Source organism: Dipodomys merriami, unplaced genomic scaffold (genome assembly GCF_024711535.1).
Source record: "Dipodomys merriami isolate MVZ:Mamm:240054 unplaced genomic scaffold, mDipMer1.0.p SCAF_16, whole genome shotgun sequence".
NCBI lineage: Eukaryota > Metazoa > Chordata > Mammalia > Rodentia > Heteromyidae > Dipodomys > Dipodomys merriami.
In genome coordinates, this window is record NW_027202937.1 from 35,804,180 (window position 1) to 35,822,569 (window position 18,390).

At 36.6% G+C, this 18,390-nt stretch overlaps 1 protein-coding gene and 1 long non-coding RNA gene across 9 annotated transcripts in view; one reads left to right on the plus strand and one right to left on the minus strand.

The window, feature by feature from the left end:
* The window catches only part of Exoc2 (exocyst complex component 2), a 189,500-nt gene that overhangs the window by 150,016 nt on the left and 21,094 nt on the right, over positions 1-18,390 (plus strand). The window lies entirely within an intron of this gene.
* Positions 564-16,883, minus strand: LOC138827897 (uncharacterized). The gene is made up of 6 exons (XR_011372199.1): positions 16,812-16,883; positions 15,904-15,966; positions 13,450-13,571; positions 3,931-4,018; positions 3,703-3,816; positions 564-617 (listed from the first exon to the last, which is right to left on the minus strand). It is a non-coding gene; the product is annotated as an uncharacterized lncRNA (long non-coding RNA).

An 18,390-nucleotide genomic window follows, 5' to 3' on the forward strand; every position in this document is an offset into this window, starting at 1 on the left:
GGACAATTCAGAAAAAGTATAGTGAATGGGTAGAATCCATTGTATGCTAATAAAGAAGTTTTATCAGAGCTGGGTTTGATTTTTTTATTGTGAAAATACTGTACAGAGGAGTTACAATTACATGGGCAAGATAATGAGTACACTTCTTTTTTTAATTTTCATTTATTTTTTATTGTGAAAATACTGTACAGAGGAGTTACAATTACATGGGCAAGATAATGAGTACATTTCTTATCAAGCATTGTAGCCTCCTCCTTTGTTTCCCTTTCCCATCCCTTCCCATCCTATAAGTACATTTCTTATCAAGCATTGTAGCCTCCTCTTTTGTTTCCCCTTCAGTCCCTTCTGGGTTTGATTTTTTTAAATTTTCAGTAATACCTAGTGATACATAGTATCTAATTGTCTCTGGTTTTAACTTCAAAGATTAAAACTTAATTTCAAATGTTACCAGTTTGGTGCATGTTTTGGTGTTTCCTATAAGCTTTTCACTTAACAGTTGCAGCACCATTGATGATGTTTACCATGATCTTTCTTATTGGAGATTGCAAATTAACAATTGTTAACTGGAACGTGAATTTTTTTCATAAACTCTTTGATTAGTCTGAAGCACAGTTTACCTAGGAAAGATAGAGAAACATTTCACACTTTGGTTAGCAGTTTCCAGAATAAGTTATTTTCCTAGCATTTTCTTAAGGTTGTCAGCAAGATACCACTTGCTTTAAAAATTACCTTTATGATCTCATAATATGAACATATCTAATGAATTTTAATTCATTATGGTAGTTATTATTATTACTTTTAATGAACTTCAAGATATGGAAACAAGAGCTATCTTTTCTTTTGTCAATTTTATTTATTGATGATACTGTCTTCTTTTTATAAATGGTATATTTCTGTGTATATATTTGGCAGGGTAGAAGGGAGGGTACAGAACTCAAGGTCAAAGGGGTGACAAAGTGTAGCAGTGGAATTCACTGGAGACTGGTGAAAGTGAAATACAGCTCGTGAATGGAGATGGAAAGAAGGGACTAGAAGAGAGTGAAGGAGGGAAGACACCGTATGAAAGGAAATGTACTCATTACATGACTCATGTAATTGTAATCCCACTGTACATCATCTTTATAATAACAATAAAATTTAAAAAAATTAAAAGATAGCCAGAGGAACATTTGGATAGAGAATATTAAGGCAAAGATTCAGTTGTTTGTGGCAGAAGAAATGTGTTCTATTCAAGAATATCTCCTTGGATCAATGAGTCTAATATCTTAGGTGAGATTTCAGTTCAGCAAGAGGTGCAAGAGGAGAGAAAGCTAAGATTAGGTATATTTTTGATCAAGCTATACTTGGGCTTTATCCTGTTTGAAAATATCATTAGTGGAATGAAGAGCACAGGATAACTAACCACTAACAGCAGTAACGCAGCAAAAAAAAAAAAAAAAAAAAAAGTCATAAAGCCCATAGTTACTTTTATGAAAATGAAAATAGATTTATTTTGGGTGTTTCTGTCAAGGGAATTGTCCTTAAACAGAAATAGAAGGCAGAAAAAAATCAAAATGAAGGGAAGGAGGAAGAGATATTAGTTCTGACATAATAAGTTGTATGGATAAAGACTCATAGTGAAAAAATATGTCAGAAGAACAAAGGTGCCATCCAAAAAGACTATCGGATAAAGATATTGCCAGTGGGAAGGAAAAATTTAACGGATAACATAAATTGTCAAATAGCAGAACAGTCAGCAGTTGGTAATTCAATAAGCATGTGCATGAGTGGGTGGGAAATTGGAATGATAAAAAAAAAATAGCAATTAAGTTGTGACTTCTTTAGCTGAAGGAGCCCCTTAGAGTAGGTTTCAGTCCTCAAGGTCAGTGTAGCTGTGTCCTTGTGTTCTGGTGTAGTGTTTTATTTTACATTTGCTATAGGTCCTTGTTTCTGTGGACTCATACATGAAAGGTAGAAGGAAATATGCAGTGTGGAAATCTTCCTCTCATTTCTCTCATACTCTTCCCACACCGTATTATCCTCTTCTTCCCCTGTCTTTGTATGGTCTCCCTCACTCTCAGGTTGTCTTGTCCAGAAATTCTGTTTTGAAGTTGTCAGCCCCTGTCACATTACCTTTCTGCTTCCTATTTTCTAAGGATGCCATTGCTTCTGTTCCAAAATCAACATAGCTGACCGGTTCTGAACCTCACTGTTCCTATCAAACAGTGATAGAGGCTAGATTCCTACTCTCTTCAGTGGATTCTTCAAAAATGCATTGGTAGAAATGTACATGAATGCTCTGTATTTATTTTATATCTTCATTGTGAATCTGCAACTTGTGTCCCTTAGGTATTATGGAAAGTATTAGGGATCCTCTTCACTTTACCTGGTTTTCTTCTCTAGCTATAAATATAATGGGTTCTTTCAAAAACTCATTTTTTCATACTTTATGTCTTTATACACACCAAGGTAGAAACATAACAGATACTTGTAAATATTCCATGCTTTGACCATTTTTTCCCTATACCTCAGGTGTTTTAGTTCTTTTTGGCTCTAATTACACTTAGAGTTAATTTTAATTGTAAATTTAATAAATGAACAGTTCTACCTGAAAACTTTAATATTTTTTAGCAGTACTGGAGTTTAAATCCATAGTCTCACACTTATTAGACAAGCCTTCTATTCCTTCAGCCTTGCTCCAACACTCCTCCTCCTTTAAAGTTAATCTTGAGATAGGCTCACATTTTTTGCTCAGGATTGGTCTCAGAATTTGAGCACCCTACCTATTCCTTCCACACAGCTGGGATTATAGTATGAACCATGATAAGTGGATTATTTGTTAAGATGGAGAATTATTAACTTTTGTCTAGGCTACCTTTTCACAATCCTCCTAATCTCTCCTCCTGAGTAACTGGGATTACAGGTATAAGCAATGTCTCTGAAAACTTTTGAAGATCTTTGGAGACCATACTATTATTTGGTCTCTGACTCACAGCCTGCAGTGAAGAGCCTGAGGATTTCCTGTGTGCCCCACACCTAGTGGACTAATGTCATTTCTCAGGCAGTCATTCCATATGACTCTTTCTGTATGGAAGGCTCTACAGGGAAAGGGCTCTACAATAACAAACTCATGTTTGAGAACATAGTAAGTCTACAACAGATGTTGCAATTTGGATCATATCATGTAAGTGTAGCCTAGGATTTTCCTTACTGCCACTGTGATATTTATTTAAAATAAATCTTGGTTCAGATTTAGATAGCTTTCTTCTAGAGTTCATGAGAAGATGGACTGCTATGTAACAGAAGTATTGGGATAAGTTTAACTTCTTCACTGTCAGTAAAGGTGAGATCAAGGAAACAGGTCATGGTTGAGATAGTGAGCTCTGACTGAAAGTGATGGTAGCAATTCTACATTGTCACTTGAATTAGAAAGCTGCCAGTGCAGTGCTTTCCCAGAGATCCAAGCATGCCTGCAGCAAAAGGCTGATCTTCACATGATTTCCAAATGATGTATTTGGGCTTTCTCACAGATTTTTGAGATAGCATCAAAAATACCAGCTTAGTCTGTACTTTACAGAATCTAAGGGATTAATGTAACACCATAGATTCAGGACTGATAGCTTTGCAAAGAAAAACGTGGAGACCACTTTAGTGTCCAGTTTGGATATTTAATTATGCACACAAACTCCATTTTTTAAAATATCAAATTGCAGTTATTCTTACCAGCTGTGGCCTTTCAGGACTATGATGCCCATACCACTCAGCACACCTAAGAGTAACTGGCTAGACTGCAGCTCTGTCACTGTTGTTGGCTCTTTGACAGGTTGGGGCAGCTTGCTGGAGAGCAAGAGATGACAGGAATGAGTAGGAGGATAGGAGATTATGGAAAGGATAGGAAGATGTCATGACATGATTTCTTATCATATTATTAATTCCCAATTCCCATATTACCTGGCCTGTGTCTTTCTGATTTGGGTTGTTTTGAAGTTTCCTTGCTTCTCTTTGTGGTTTGGGGTGAGGTAGAAGAAAATGAGCTGAGCTGAAAGAAATGGATATTTCAAGTATCTTCTTCTTTATACCTTAAAAAAGTTATCAATTTGTTTCTCACACGGTATTTTTTTTTTTTCGAAACAGTCCATGTATAACTTCATCAAAAGCTACATTTGTAAGCTTGGGAGGGGGGATGGGCAGTCCTAGGGTTTGAACTTAAAGCCTGGGCACTGTCCTTTAGCTTTTGTGCTCAAGGCTAGCACTCTACCACTTGAGCCACAGCTCCACTTCTAGCATTTTTAGGTGGCTAATTGAAATAAGAGTCTTCCTGGGCTGACTTTGTAGTTTGATTCCCAGATCTCACACTCATGACTACCTAGGATTACAGGAGTAAGTCACTGAAACCCAGCATATGCTTTTTTTTTTTTTAATTTGTGAATAGAATTGGAGGAGAACCATTTTAAGAACTATTAGTGTCAAGCGCCAGTGACTCATACCTGTAATCCTCGCTACTCAGGAGGCTGAGATCTGAGGGTCGAAGTTCAAAGCCAGCCCAGGCAAGAAAGCCTGTGAGACTCTATCTCCAGTTAACCACCAGAAAACTGGAAATGGTGCTGTGGCTTAAGTGGTAGAGCACTTGCCTTGAGCTAAAGAGCTTAGGGACAGCGCCCAGGCCCAGAGTTCAAGCCCCATAATCAACAAAACAAAAAACAAACAAACAAAAAGAACTGTTAGTTTGGAGTAGATTGTTTATTATTCTGGGTTTATTTATGTAAGATCTGGCATCAGGTCCTGTCACCTCTCCTTTAAAACATCTTTCAGCACTCTTTTTAGCCTCACTTCATTGCTGCATCTCTCTCCACCCTTTCTCTACAGCTCTCTTTAGGAGACAGTCTTTTCTGTCCCTACAGCCTTTGTCTGTAGTGGTCAGAGCTTCCCTAGAGCCTTTGAGAAGTCTTCCTCCCCATGCCACCCACATCTCCTAGTGAAGCATCAGGTGCATATCAGAAGCCCAGCCCTGTGCTCAAGGAATTGGGAAAGCACAAAGACATGCTCATTTTAGTAGAAATTGAACAGATTACAGAATTTATGAAGAATACTAAACTACAGAGCAGTTCTTTGTGTGTTTCATCTTCTCTATTTAGAGATCAGAAATGCCATTACCATCTAGAACACCAGAAAATTAAAGGGGTTTTCTGGGTATTATTAGATTAATCATGTCCAACTTTCTTAACCACCTTCTCTGAATAAATAACAAAATCTAATCCCTAAATGATGGCTTAGTAGTTAGCCATCTTGATTACTCTTTATTCTGAAGATGAAAGTAGGTAATGTGTATATGTCTTGAACATTTCCTAAGAATCCACAATAAAAGGGAAGCTGATAGTTGAAGAAATTGGAGGACTAATACTCTTCCTCTCTTGGTTACCAAACTGAGCTTCAGATGAAACATGATCCCCTTGGCCTCAGTGTGGAGCCTTTAGTTAACAAACCGAGAATTTCTCTCCCTCTGCTTTCTAATCACTTTCCAAAAATATATCATTTTCAACAAGCTAATTAGTGCTAAAACAGTCAAATATATTCCAATTGAATTTAAAAACTCAAGTTTGGGGAGTAGGTTTTAAGTGCTTGAAGTAAAAGAATGAAGCAGTTTATGTCTATAGAACAAATTAAAGACAATAGTAATAGAATCCTGTTATACAGCATATTTATGTAGGATGTGGATTCTTTTGGATCAATTTGCTTCAATTTTTTGATAATATCTCATACTAATAATCAAAATGTTTGAGTGACAGTCAAAGTAAATTCATATATATGATATGCTGAAGACCCATTTTTCCTTTTTGAAATTGCTGTCATTTCTAGTTATAAATGGTGACAGCCTGTGATTACAGTAACAAGAATCACATGTAGAGTTGCTTTTACCTAGTTTGTGTATTGAAGGACTTTTGGAATTCCATAAAATCTATTATTAATGTCCTTCACACAATCTTTAAATACGATGGATGTGAAAAAATATTACTCTTTTATTCTACAGTTTGATTGTATTAATGAAAAGAAAATTGGCGTATATTCATGGACTTTTGTCTTTTTCTTCTTTTTTGGTGTATGCTTTGCCTTATTTTTTTTTTACTCTGCTAGGGAAAATGGGGATGGCAAATACTGTTTCTTTTTGTTTTAACTAGAGCTAGTGCTACTTGTAGACATAGAGGCCCAAATGGTGTAGCACTGAATGTAAACTCCTACTGACTAGGGGAACTTCTGATGATTCTATCTTCCTCCTGCCCTTCTCTCCACTAGAAAATTAGCTGCATACAGGTTTACAATGGCCCTTTTACATTCAAATAGATTCATTAAGAGAAAAGATTGCTTAGGCCCACCAAGACATCAACAACTGTATTCATAGTAGCTGCATTTGGAATTGCTAACACTCAGAAACAAGAATGGACAGATCAATCCTGGTGTGTTCATACAGTACAATTCTAAATAGCAATGAGATACCAAACTCCTCTATGTATATTCTTACTGAAATAATTATGAGATTTCATTGTTTATTTGTGTGATAGTGAGAACAACTGAGCTTGAGACACAGAAGTCAAAATAGTGGTTCCTTGTGTTTAGGGAATGGGTACAGTGAATCTGCTAGAAATAGATTCTCTCCTGGATTGCGCTGGTGTGTGTAAAATGTAAACACACACACACACACACATACACATCAAGTTATAAGATTTATGTGTAAGTTATGGTTAATTTTTAAGAGAGGGAGAATATACTAAAAACTTAAAGACTCTGATAACAGTTACCACACACACTTGGTTCATGCCTGTAAACATAGTTATTCAGGAAGCTGAAATGTGGAAGACTCAAGTCCAAAAGCAGCCAAGGCAGAAAGTCAGAGAGACTCCATCTTCAACCAGCAAAAAGCCATCCTGGAGACATGGCTCGAGAGGTAGTACACCAGCCAAGAGCAAGCAAGTGTAAGACCTTGAGTTCAAACCTGAGTACTGACCCCTCCCCCCAAAAAAACTTACAACAAAGTGATCATGATTTAGTAAGATGTGCATATCTCCTCCAAATACATCTTTGTCTTTGTTTCATTTTTTTTGGGGGGGGAGGGTCAGGTCGTGGGGCCATATCTCTGGGCCTGGGCACTGTCCCTCAGCTCTTCAGCTCAAGGCTAGCACTCTACCATTTGAGCCACAGCGCCACTTCCGGCTTTTTTTTTCTGCTTATGTGGTGCTGAGGAATCGAACCCAGGGCCTCAAGCATGCAAGGCAAGCGTTTTACCACTGAGCCACCTTCCCAGCCCCCATCTGTGTTTCTTTTTGTAACTGTTTTCAGCTATGAAATCCATTAATTCTGAGTAGCAAATTAAAATGAACTTAGAATTCCATCTTCAAATTGTTTACATTTTAATTCTTTTTTTTTTAAATTTAATTTAATTTTATTTGTGAACATACTGTACAGAGGAGTTACAATTACATGGGCAGGATAATGCGTACATTTCTTACCAAGCATTGCAGCCTCCTCCTTTGTTTATCCTTCACATCCCTTCCCAGCCTTCTCCCTCCCCCCCAATCCCAATCCTTCTCCTTCCCCCCTTCCACCCCCCCCCCCCCACCGACGTTGTAAAGCTCGTTTTGGACCTGACAACTTGTATTTCTCATTGTTGCAACAGGTCCAAAACACCTTTTATACTACTAAAGGCAGGGAAAAATAAATGTAGATTGTTTTACTACTAGCAGAATCCCCTTTTCTTCTTAGTAGAGGATTCTGCTTGCTTTATTGAAGGCAGAGCACTGAACGACCTCCAGTCAGAGACTTTGTAGCTGCCTAGCCCATGCTTCCATTCATTCACTCTCTATTGCTATGACCATGAAAGCATATATTATAGTAGAGCCTCAGTAAACCTAGACCTCAAAGTTATGCTGATCAGACCTCATGACCCAAGCCAGACTATGACCAAGAGGTGTATTTTCTTGGTTTTAAGCTGCTAACATTTTGAGGTTCTTTACTAACTTTGGCCTAGCATATTTTACCCAGGCTAATAAAATATTTTCTTTATCTTTTTGTTTTTATTTACAGTATATAGAATACAAAATGTACATGCATGTTACTTTGTATATATTCTACAGTATGCAGAATATATTAAGGTGATAGATATTTTTACATAGTAAAAGTTATACATTTATATTATATATAATCCTATGTATTTATATGTACATATAAATATGTTGACAGTTCAAAATATGTCAAAACTTGATTTGCTTAATCAAATAAATATAGACATTTCTCCTAGACTGTACCTCTTGAAGGCAAGCATTGTACCTTAACCACTTCCAGGAAGTCTCTATTATGAATAGAAATAAAGATATCAAGAAGAGTAAAGGGTTAGTTACATCTATTTTGGTATAAGGAATTTGTATAGAAAAGTGTACCAGGGTACTAAGCAACACATTTGCAGAAGAGTCAAAAAGCAAACATTCATATAGAAGTTGGAATAGTAGCTGAATAATTGTTAATAAAAATACCCAAGATAAACAATAATCCATTGAGATTCAGGACCTTGAGTAAAGATGTGATTTTAAAGAAAGAAGCAATTCTGTACTTCTGCCCTTCTTCCTCTATCTTTTTTTTTTAGTTGCCATCAATAAGAAATTTACTTATTTTTTTAAAATCCAAATGCTGGCATTGTCCAGAAAAATTTAACAGGTTTATTTATAATTTTTATAAAGTTGAACTGCTGCAACTTACTCACTGAAACATTTTGACTTACATTAATGCTTTATATCCCCACAGTTACATTAAAAATTCACACACAAATGAAAATGGAAAAACTGCCAATACCTGATTTCTGTCCCCTATTTTTCCACTGGCAATCATATACTTTGGGACCTTTTGACACCATGGGGAAAAAAAATCAAAACATTCAGAACTACTGATAACAAGAAAAAGAGGTAGTGGTGGGGACTTTGAGAATGAAATGCCTCCCATTTTAGTGGATTATTAAGCATGTTCTCCATGTATGTAGCGTGCTAGCTGGCTATCTTTTGGCATAATTGTTACACGTTTGGCATGGATAGCACACAGATTGGTATCTTCAAAAAGGCCAACCAGATAGGCCTCACTTGCCTCCTGCAAAGCACCAATAGTTGCACTCTGGAAGTGCAGATCTGTTTTGAAGTCCTGAGCAATTTCTCACACCAGACGCTGGGAAAGGGAGCTTGCGAATCAGAAGTTCTGTGGACTTCTGGTAGTGTCTCATTTCATGGAGCCCACAGTACCAGGCCTGTAGCGGTGCGGCTTCTTCACCCCTCCGGTGGAGGGCATGCTCTTGTGCGCAGCTTTGGTCCACAGCTGCTTTCTGGGTGCCTTGCCCCCAGTGGACTTGGTGTGAGCCATGGTGGAGAGGCCTCAATACCCCCCTTCTCCTTCGGCTGGAGCTTGGCAAAGGAGAGGTGGCGCTGGCGTCAGAGAGCGGCGCTGGCCCGGTGGCTGCAAACACAGTTCTCATCCTGTATCTTAAAAAATCTCTGGTGCCCTTGAGCTGTGTGCCTTGTGGTTGGCATTCCTCAGAACTACTCTTAAGAAATAGCACGGCAGCTATGAATCCATGCAGAGGACTTGCTGAGCTGGGGATTCCAGCCCAAATGTCATCCACCCTTTCTGCTTGGTTTCTTCTGTCAAAGTCATCCATTTCAACAGGGTACAGCACAAGCCCATTGTGGTTTTAATAGTCTAAACAGATATATTGCATGAAAAATGAAGCCACTAACAGATGGGCATTTCTACCTGGATTTCTTCATAAATAAGAACCGAAATTCCCTTTTACCTATTGGCTTTTCATATTTTTCTCTGCCTTCAGTTTTATTGGCTCGAACTTTTTAATTCACAATCTTACCTTTTATTTAATGGCTAAAACTTACAATGATTAGATTTACTCAGAGGTTGGATAGGGAGCCATATGTTGAGCATAAAGGACTATGCCTTATTTCTCTCTCCTGTGCTTCTCAGTGGTAATTCCAGCCATTGTTTTATATTAGTGTAATTTATGGTTCTTTTACACAGCTGACTTCAGCTTTTGAAATGGGTGAGGGGATTGTGTTTCTCTTGCTTATATTTAAATATTGAGAGCTGTTTATGAATGTTAAACTCTTATGATGACTATCTCTTTTATAGATAGAAAAATCAAGCCTTGAAATCATTTCACTGCAGTGTGAAATCATTTTATTGTATTGTCACTGCTAGTGTTCAGAATGATTATATTTGATTAGCCTAGAAAATAGGCTGAGATTTTTTATATACTATATTGTGAAGGATATCTTGCCCTAAAATTTGCATTTAAAAATATATGACAAAATTATTTATCACTTTGAGAATGAGTATATTAAAACATGAAGACCTGGGGCTTCCAAAAGTTTCCTAGGAAACTTTTCTTTTTTCTAACAAAAGCTTAATTTTGTTATATAATTATAGGACTTTCTAATTATCATGCCAATATTAGTACAAATCTTTGTTGCCTTTTTTTTTCAATTGGTAGGGAACGTGATGTTTCTTCACATTATTCAATAGATAATTTGCTTGGAAAAAAAAAAAAAAACCTCCCAAATTCTTTCATAGTATTGTTTCAGTTTGACAATAAAAAAGTACATTGTGGGATATTTATAGTATTTTTCAATCTATTTTTATCAGTAGACTAGGAGTGATAACTGATTTAGGGCACAAGGGTTAAAAACAGGAAATGTGGTTTTTTAAGTAGGCAGGATCTCCAGAGTTTCCAGAGTTTGATTTCTTGTAGTATTGTCTGAGTGTCAAGTTTCAAAACAACATTAGGCAGCTTACTTTGAATTCAGTCTTCATTTAAAAGAGTCTGTCCAATTGTCACAGGAAGTGCTTCATGGAAAAATTTGCATTTTTGGTATAGATTCACATGGCTTAGCACTGTTTTCTGTAATTACAATGTTCTTCCTCTTTAACTTTTTGTACTGTCAGATTAAGTGTAAGTCCTGTGTTTTCTTTGACTATTTGACAATGTTTTCAATAGACTATCATAGTTGAGGCATAGCATATTAATAACAATCAAAATTGAAGTTAAAACAAAAAGGCATGAAGAAGTCAGAGTATAATTTTCTGTGGCCTTTTGAATGACAGTTTGGCATAATAGATCAAAACTAAAAACCTTTCTCCTTCCAGAAAGATATCTTACATAAATTATTCTACTAAAGGGCTGGGATGTTGGCTCAGTGGTAGAGCGCTTGCCTTGCATGCCTGAGGCCCTGAGTTCGATTCCTCAGCACCACATAAGCAAAAAGAAAAAAGCCAGAAGTGGTGCTGTGGCTCAAGTGGTAGAGCACTAACCTTGAACTGAAGAGCTGAGGGACAGCGCCCAGGCCCAGAGTTCAGACCCCACGACCGGACCCCCCCCCCAAAAAAAATTATTCTACTAAAATACATGAGCATGGGGGTGGTGGAGCACACCTGTAATCCCAGTGCTCTGAAGGCAGAGAAAGGACAACTGTGCTATAAAGTGAGACTCTATTTCAAAAGTCAAAGAGCTGGAATAGGGCACCAGTGCAATGACTAGACCTGTAATCCTAGAAAATTGGAGGCTGAGAACTGGCAGAAAAGTTCTAGAGAACCTAGTTTAACCTATAGCTGGGTACAATGGCATGTACCTCTCCTCTTAAGTTCAATAGAAGCTAAGATTGGAGGATTGTGGTGCCAGGCCATCCCAGGCAGAAATGTCTGTGAGACTTCATTCACATGGATAAAAACTGGTCATGGTGGGGGATGCCTGTGCCCATTGATGATGCAAAGCCTAAAAGTAGGCAGATTTAGGCTCTAGCACATGCTAGCTGGGAAAAAAGACTCTACCCTAAATACAACCAGTGAAAAACAGAGCTAGAGATGCAGTTTAGTGTTATCATTGTCAGCCCACCAACCAGTGAGAGGCCATGAGTTCAGACCCCAGTACTGTCACACATATGTGTGCACACATACACAGACACACTAAAAAGCTGGGAAAATAGCTGTACTTAGCTGTTATTTGTTCTGTATGAATAAGGCCTTGGATTTGAACCAGTGCTGGGGAAAAATACAAAACAAAACAGATTGTTTATCAAGAAAACAAATAATAACAAATGATAGCGTGGATGTGGCCAAAAGGGAATACTACTACACTGTTGGTGGGAATGTAAATTTGTTCAATAGCTCTGGAAAGCAGTATGGAGGTTCCTCAAAAGCATAAACATAGAGCTCCCTATAACCCAGCAATCCCACTCCTGGGCATTTACTCAAATGACCACAGACAAGGCCACACAAAAGCTACCAGCACAATTATGTTCATTGCAGCATTATTTATCATAGCTAAGATACTGAACCAACCCATATGCCCCTCAGTACTTGAATGGATCAAGAAAATGTGGTATATATACCCAATGGAATGCTATGCTTCCAACAGAAAGAATGGCATAGCCCCATTGATAAGGAAATTAAAAGACCTGGAAAAAAACTCATATTAAATGAAGTAAGCCAGACTGAAAGAAACATAGGCTTCATGGTTTCCCTCATTTGTAATAATTAGTATATATCTAGGATAGTCCTAGCAGAGGATCACAGTAGCTCAATAGCTATATACATATGACCATATAAAATGATGTTAATTGAAATGAACTCCAAGATAAGGAAACAAGAGGGTTTTTTGTTTTTGTTTTGTTTTGTTTTTTTTAATGTACTGTATGAAGTTATTTCTTTTTTTCTTTCTTTTTTTCCCCCTTTGGTTTATCCCCTATTGTCACCATTTTTGATTTTGGTACCCTGTGTCTTGTATATACATTTATCTGTTTGTTTTTAATTTTATTGTAAAAGTGATGTACAGAGGGGTTATAGTTACATACATAAGGTAGTGAGTACATTTCTTGTCAAACATTGTTACCCCTCCATATATCTGATTTGGGGAAGGGAAGAGGAGTAACAAAATGGTGCGACAAAGGACAAAGGGTGAACCAATGCAGCAGCACAAGACACTATGTTGGAAATGAACTTTACAACTTGGGTGGAGGAAAGGTGGGAAATCAGGGGAGGGAAGGTAAGAGGAAAATGAGAGGGATAACAATATTTGACACGAAATGTACTCATTACCTTACTTATGTAATTGTAACCCTTCTATATCACCTTTACAAAATTAAATTTTTAAAAAAGAGAAGATTATATATACTGTAGTATTGTTTTATAACACTAAATACTGAAAAGCAGCATAAGAGAATAGTTAAATACATCATGGTATATACATACTGTAAAGTAATATACTACCACTGAAATTTATAAAGTAGATGTATGCTTTTAAGAAGAAAATAATTAAAAAATGAGCTAAGGACTTTAGAAGAAAGTAAGTGGCAAGGAAGCATATGAAAAGATGACTCAACACTATAGTCATTAGGGAAGTGCAAATTCAAACAGCAGTGATTAGCCACTACATACCTGTTAGAATGACCAAGTCTAAAATTCTGACAACACCCAAATGCTGGGAAGAGGAACAGGAACTCTTCTTTGCCAGTGGAATACTAAATGTTTCATCCAGTTCAGAACATACTCGGCAGTTGCTTAACAAAATTAAACATATTTTTATTGTAAGATCTAGCAGTAACATTATTTTGTATTTACCCAAAGAATCTAAAAATTTAGATCCAGACAAAAACCTGCAACTTCATTCATAATTGCCAGAACTTGAAAGCACTTAAATCCTTCAGTAGGCAAATGAACAGATAAGCTAATTATATCTAGATTTATACAAAAGTAAAGATGAGCTGGCAAGTCATGAAAAGACATGGAGGGATCTTCAATTCATGTTGCAATGTAAGAGGCCAATCCAGAAGACTTCATTTATAGTGTATGATTTTAACTGTATGATTCTTTCTTTCTAGAAAAGGCAAAATTATGAGGACAGTGAAAGGATCAGTGATTTCAAGGGATTAGTGAAAGAGGATGAATAAGCACAGCATGTAACATTTTTAGGGCAGTGAAAACACTGTGTGACACTATAATGGTGGGTATATGCTGCTACACATCTGTCAAAACCTATAGAATGGCCAGTTACAAGAGTGACTGATCTTTGGTGTGTGTATGAAGTGTCACTGAAGGTAATGGTTAGGAGACTGTTGCGTAGTAGCAGAGTTAATGGTATATCTTTATCTTTTGCTGAACTTTACTGAGAAAGTAACAACTGCTCTAAAATATAGACTGTCTTTTACTAAAATAATGGTTGTATTATGGAATAGTTAAGTTTCAAGAAGAGATTGTATAGTGTAACTTTATTTCTTAGAAAAATATTTTATTTATAGTATAAGATCTAATATAAGAAGATATACTATAAGAATATACAGTAGGCTGTCTATAATTACTTCTAGTGGAAGGAATAAAAAGAGTTGATTGAACTTTTATTATTGTGTAAATTGTTCTTGTCTTTTGTCATTTCTTTTCTGAGACTTTTTAAAATTTCAAAATAAAGAATTAAGAACAAAGCCTTGATCAATCAAAAATGTTTAACATTCTGTTAATTAATTTGGACACTTTACCATAGCCGTCTGCTTAGTAGTTTCTCCAAATTATTAAGAAGAATCAAATTTGTCTGTACACTTTGCAAGTCATTTTCCATATATTAAAGAAAACCTGAAGCTCAAGTTAATTGATTTTCCAAATTATGATTTAAACCCAGAACATCATTCCAGTAAACAGCTGTGTACTTTTTATGTACTATGCAAAAGTTATTACTAAAAATTATTCCCATGAGATAGACACATGCAGAACACTGATATCCTTTTAACAAGTACTGGCACCATTTTTTCAAAAGTGGTGCTCAATTTTGTCATTAAGTAGAAACCCTGTCTTTGTTCACCTGAACAATTTTATATTATGCAATCACTTTTTTATACTGTTTAGGGGCAACTCATAGTTCTTCTCTCCCATGTGCAAGATGGACCTTGATGGTATTAAGCCTGGTATCTTCTCACACAAATGTAAGCCCTGTGAAGAAAGGATCTGAAGATGTGTCCCTGTAGCTACTACCATATCCTCAGCACCTGGAACAATGTCCACCATATATGATAGTGAATAGTAAATATTTTTAGTGACGTGCCTTTCCAAATTCATGTGACTTCCCTACTTGATTAACAGAAAAAAAACTGAGCAAGGAAGCTGCTCTTCTGTTTTGATTATTGAAAGCTGGTTCTTCTGTTGAAAATGTTAAGTTGTACTGCTGATTTACAGGAAGCTCAATGTGCACATAGCAGCCAACATGTCCTTACTCAAAGTAGAGATGAGCTTTGTTGTCTCCATGGGGAATTTCCACACAAGGCTACTAGATTAATTGCTAAGTGATAGTCTGGGTTGATATTGTGTGGGTGGGGGCACTTTTTTGGTCAAATATCATGACACATTCTAATTTCATATTCAGACAATAGAGAAGTTACATATATTATAAATGCTTAGACACTGTTTCCCATTCCCTCACTTCAATAACATGGAAAGTTTGTGGGGGTTTAATCTGTGGGTAACCTTTCTAAAAGCCATACTTATTACTATAGCATAATAATGTGGCACATTTTTACACTTCCAAGAAACAAGTTAGTTTGCCTTTTTTTTTTTTTCTGTGCATGCCATCACATTGACAGTTGCTTCCCTAGTGATGTCTACTCCATGTATTTGGCATTTTATACTCTACTACGCTTTAAGTGCAAGCTAGAACCTAGTTTTTCTAACACATGTCCACTATGTTATATATCTTCATCTTTCTAAATATCTAGCATGTAGCATTCAACAAACACTTTACTAGTTTACTGTTTGCAATTAGCTGTTAGTTTAGAAACAGCTAGAAAAATAAAGTTAATTTGGAAAACTGATTTAACCTTAGCAACATTCTACTCTGCTTATACTTACTTTATTCAGATTGTACTTTTCAAATGGCTCTTTACACATACTCTCAGAGGAACTTCTGCTTTCCTACAGTTGGTGAGAAGTAACAGATGCTTGTTCAGAAAACATTTTCTTTTCACATTAATAGAGGCACTTAATGTTTAGCTCTAAGAACTTAGTGGTATGCAAGACAGACATATTTACCTTCTTTTACTTTTTCATTCATTACTATAGCCATTGTCATAGGTTCTGGGTTTAAAAATATAAGGAAGATGATGCTTGGATCCCTATGCTTATACTTTGCAGCCCAGTAGAAGTGGGGGTTTACTCAGGTAATTAATTACACAGACAAATGTGCAGCTATTACAGTGGGAGAGAGGACCCAGCACTCCAAGAGGAGGTGAGCCACATACAGTATGAGGGATACAGGGAGAGAACTGGTGTCCAAAGCCAGTCATTGCATCTCCTCCATTCCCCAAATCGAAAAATACCATTTTGGCCTGGCAGCTGTGGCTCACACTTGTAATCCTAGCAACTCAGGAGGCTGAAATATGAGGATCATGGTTCAAAGCCAGTCCAGGCAGGAAAGTCCATGAGACTTTTATCTCCAATTAACCACCAGAAAACCAGAAGTGGCACTGTGGCTCAAAGTGGTAGAGCACTATCCTTGAGCAAAAGAGCTCAGGGACAACACCCAGGCCCTGAGTTCAAGCCCCATGACCCACAAAAAAATATTCCTCTGGCAGCTATCTAATGGTGTCTAGAATGTAGTGGGATCTAGTAAATTTACATTAACTGACTGAAGGAGAACTGTTAGTCACTCCCTTAGAAGGAAAGTAACATAACTTGAATAGTCAGTTTTATAAAAATGCTTTGTTTAGCACAATAAATACCTTCTGGAAAGGAACAAGTGATTGATTTTTACATTTTACCTTTTTTTTATTCTTTGAGAGAATGTCTTGCCATACTGGTCATGTTAACCTGGAACTTGAGCTCCTCCTACCTCAGCCTCTTAAGTGGTGGAGTTACACAGGTGTGTCCCACCTAGTTATTTAATTATAACTAGGACTCATATTGCTTTGGGAGGTTAAAACAGCTTTACTAAGCTCTACCTCAAGCCCAGGGACCTTTTTTCAAAGATCAGTGTCACAAAGCCTTTGTGATATTCATTGCCTGACATAGTAGGATTGCTATGTCTGTCTGTCCTGGGGACCAAATGCTTTCCCCTTCCTTTTTTTCTGGTATTATTACTTGTTTTGTGGGGAGAAATTCTGAAAATCAATTCTTTCCTTTCATTTTTTCCTCATAGAGGTGAAATCTCGAAGAAATAAAATTTGTACATGTCTCCTTGCTTCTTATTATTACCCATGTGAAACCTGTGGTGGTAAGCCCAAAATAGGAAGCTATTTTTGTCAGAAATTTCTATCTTCAGAGGAAAAACTTCCTTCCATTCTATTTTGTTGGTACCTTTCAAATACTACTGAATTATCAGGAAGGAGCAGAACACATATGTCAGGGACTATAGTTTGTAGACAGGGATATAAATACTTGGCTAGAAGGCATGTTATTTTCTCTGTCTTAAACTCATGCTGTCAACATTTGCCTGCTGCAACCTGTAAGACTGTTGCTCATGTTAAAGTGAGGTTCTTTTGAGTAGAAACTGCTTAATACTGAACAAGCACATAAGCTATACAATGGTAGCAAATAGCCCAAATGCAGTATCCAATATAACAATATAATTGTGGTGAACTATCATGAACTATCTGTCACAACTCTGTGCAGTTTCACACAAAGTACTCTGGAAGGTGAAATTTTAGTATAATTTGTTTGTTATAATTTGCCTCAAATGCATATGCTACTTACTAACCCAGTCAGTTTGGGAAGAGTTTCTAAGCTGCCCTAATTTGTAGCTTTTTCCTTGATACAACACGAATACATTTATAAACAAAATGTTTTTTTTTAAATATGGTTCTTCTGGTCAAAAGTATTCTTGCTGTTATTTTTTGCTGTTACTATGTTGGCTAATTTAAATGAATCTCTTTTAATGTGTGTTTATTAGTAATAATTAGTCTAATGGCTCTTACAGGAAATGATTTTTTTTATATCAGAGTCAGAAAGGAGTTAAGTTCATAGCAGTCTGCCACTGAGCATGACATTTTCTTGCTTAATTCTTTTTTTTTTTTGTCAAGGTGATGTACAGAGGGGTTACAGTTACCTTACATTAGTAAGGTAATAAGTATATTTCTTGTCAAACTTATTACCCTTTCCCTTATTTTTCTCCTTTCCCTCCCCCTACTCCCCACTCTACCCTCTTGCTTAGTTCTAAGTCTCATTTTTAGCTTTTTAGTCAGCACTCTGGCCCCATTCTTTATTTATATAGAACAGTTTTAAAAATTAAAAACCACCCTTAAATTTTTGTTCACCATTGCTAGAACATTGTGAGATCCAAACTCTCCTGACTTTTGTACTTTAAAAAAAATTTTTTTTTATTGTGAAAATACCGTACAGAGG